The sequence below is a fragment of the Panthera leo genome, chromosome D2 (genome assembly GCF_018350215.1).
Source record: "Panthera leo isolate Ple1 chromosome D2, P.leo_Ple1_pat1.1, whole genome shotgun sequence".
Taxonomy (NCBI): Eukaryota; Metazoa; Chordata; class Mammalia; order Carnivora; family Felidae; genus Panthera; species Panthera leo.
In genome coordinates, this window is record NC_056689.1 from 12,045,302 (window position 1) to 12,048,861 (window position 3,560).

A 3,560-nucleotide genomic window follows, 5' to 3' on the forward strand; every position below is an offset into this window, starting at 1 on the left:
CCACCCAACTGACTTTCCCAAAGAGCAGCACCAAAGATATCACTTCCTCCCTTCAAAACTTTTCTGTGGTTTCCATTGTTTGCCTAATTAACCGCAACCTTTTACCCAGCCCTATAGCACTGGCATGATGCAGGGCTCGAACTCATGAACTGCAATAATGAGCCGAAGTCGGATGCTCAACCAACTGAGCCCCTCAGGTGCCCCACAACACACATTTTTTGGGAACTGCACCGTGTAGGCCTTGGTACCTACGGTTACATTTAATCCCCTTATCAAAACCAAGGCAATTTAACAAAAAGGAAAGATAATTTTATTTAACAGGTGCAATATAAAATTATAACAATATATACACAACAAAGGCAAACAGAAACCTATCTTAGCATATAGTTTCTTATTTTTATTTGATAAATTTTTATTCATTTTCGTTTTGGTCAACCCAAGTTTTTTTAAAATGTTTATTTATTTTCAGAGAGAGCACACGAGTGTGAGCCCATGCACACACAGAGGAGGGGCAGAGAGAGAGGAGGAAGAGAATCCCAAGCAGGCTCCAAGCTATCAGCACAGAGTCCAATGCAGGGCTCGAACTCATGACCTGAGCTGAAATCAAGAGTCAGACGCTTAACTGACTGAGCCACCCAGGCGCCCCTGGTCAACCCAAGTTCTTCAGTCGTTGTTTTTTTTAAGATTTTATTTTTAACCAATCTCCACACCCAGCGTGGGGCTCAAACCCACAACCCCAAGATCAAGAGTTGTATGCTCCACCAACCGAGCCAGTTGGGACCCCCACCAAGTTCTCAAATTTAAAGAAAATTATTTTAAAAAACCTAAAAAGTTAGACAATTCTGTCCATTAAATTATCATTTTCTTAAAGTTAAAAAATAGTCAGTACTCTTTGAGTGTTCCTGCAGAACACCTAAATTCAGCATGGGGAGCAACAGGGCTTTGGCAGGAGCATAGACTGAGAGCCACTTCAGGAGGTGGGCTCTACACGATATTTGTGGAGAATGTAAGACACTTTCCAAAAGAAGGTGACCAAAAATAGAAGCCAGAATCAAAATTCAATCAAACCAAGTCATAAGAGGATTAAAAATTTATATCAGTACGTCTGCACTTGGGTAAGATGTATCATCCAAGCCAACAAGATATTACTTTGGTTCCATCCAAGAGTTGGCTTTTATTCTACAGCACAGGGATAGTTGAATACACCAGTCACCTCTGAAGTTTTGTGCTTTTCAAAAGATGTCTAAGCATACGGGGCATTAACAGCATCACTTGTACCAAAGATATACAGACTCCAGAAAGGGAAATCTGGCCACGAGTTACAATTTTGACTCCTCCTGTCCTGTAACAGTTTTGTCTCCTCTGAGTCAGAACCTAATGCATTTCTTCCATTAAAGGTTCTTATGCTGCAGCAGGGGCACCTGGGTGGCTCAGTCGGTTGAGCGTCCGACTCCGGCGGGCCCAGGTCCTGATCTCATGGTTTGTGGGATCGAGCTCTGTGTCGGGCTCTGTGCTGACAGCTTGGAGCCTGCAGCCTGCGTCAGATTCTGTGTCTCCCTCTCTCTCCCCCTCTCTGCTTGTGCTCTGTCTCTCTCTGTCTCTCAAAACGTGAATAAACGTTTAAAAAAAAAAAAAGGTTCTTATGCTGCAACAGCTTTGAAACTCAAAGATAAGCCTCTGTATACAGAAGACGGCCCAAAGGGAGACTTCTCACAAATTGTGCCTAATGCCTGTTCCCACAGGTGGACAGTGTATTTGAGAATGAGGACAGGGTGAGAAAAAACAGAGGACCTGGCTTGTGTATAGCTCCTGAGAGAATAAAAGCAAATGCTGTCTTCCGGTTCTCCCCGAGGAAAGGTTGAATATGTTAGGAAAGTTGCAAGCTGAATTTGTGTTGTCATTTGGGAGGCAGAGGAAAGTTAGCTGTGTTCACATCAAATTAAGGCAATGTCTGCTGTTTTCAAAAGAATTGAGGCAAGAATAATCTAAACCCTCAAATCACATGAAGGTGGTGGATCCCATCTTCACTGGTTCTTAGGAACTAGAAATAAGTTTTAACTTCTTACTCTCTTTGATAGCAACGAGAATTCGTATCTGAAAACACGCCTTCCTTATGCAACTCATTATAATGATGTTTAAAGTATCAGGTAACCAGATTGCTGTCTCGTGGTGTCACCTGCTGATTTTAACCTGCTCTTACATTCAGACCCAGAGGGTTAGCAGAGGCTGCCGGAAGAATGTTGAGTCTGTTTTCCGTGTCATCCCTGTGCCAACCAGACTCTGCCCTTGTCTCTGTGAGCCGAGCCAAAAGGAGAAAAACAATATTTTGCATACAGCTTTTCAGGAGATGATTATCTCATCCTAACAGACTGCTGGAGTTGAAATGAAAATTGCAATTCTGTGTTTTTGTGTGAAAGAAACCACTAATGAATGGTTTTGTTGTTTTCATAAACAAACGTAAAAAAATCTGGCTGCAACATTGCAAAAGGAAGGGAGAGTGAAAAAAGGAGCCGTATAAAGTGCAGCATGAAGAATGTTCTTTACCATCATCACCATCCACAGTCATTTGTTCATAGGGTGGCCAGATTTTTTTTTATATAAATGGTTCTTTTTTTAAAGTTTATTATATTATTATATTGTATATATTATTATATATTATATTTATACTATATATTATTATATAGTATATTATATATATTATATTATTCTTATTATAAGAGACAGCACGAGTGGGGGAGGAGCAAAGAGAGAAACAATCCCAAGCAGGCTCCATGCTGCTGGTACAGAGCCTGATGCGGGGTTCAAACCCATGAGGCCGTGAGATCATGACCTGGGCCAAAACCAAGAGTCAGATGCTGAACTGACTGAGCCACCCGGGGGCCCCCTCTTAGCTAAAATCCTTAAATACAAACTCCTGGACCAGGTGGGCCAAGGAAGTGCCACGTTAAGTCACATCTTAGGATGACTCCCCAAGGAGCTGCAGAGCAGGAAGAAACCAGAACACAGGCAGACTGTAGTACTTGAGCTTGGAGTGTTGTGCTATAGGGAGGAATTTGCATGGCAAACCTTTTTTAAATAACTTTTTAAAAAATTTACTTATTTATTTATTTATTTTTGAGATAGAGAGAGAGGAAGAGAGAGAGAGTGGGGGCGAGGAGGGGCAGAGAGAGAGGGCAACACAGAATCGGAAGCAGGGTCCAGGCTCTGAGCTGTCAGCGCAGAGCCCGACGCGGGGCTCGAACCCATGAACCGTGAGATCATGACCTGAGCTGAAGTCGGATGCTCAGCTGACTGAGCCACCCAGGCGCCTCACATGGCAAATCTTAAGGCAGAAAGGGCTGCATGACTCACTGGATAGGAGAAGAGAAGGGGAATGAGCCTGTGTTACTACAAGAATGGAGTAGTATTAACAAAAATAGGGAAGCTTAGAAGGGGAGTTACTTATTACGTTTCAGGGGTCTCTTTACCCCAGAACATGTAGATACACTGCATTTTTTTCATCACTGCCTGATATGTCACTGTATAGTTGTACCAAAAGTTTGTTAGCTTATTTCAATCTT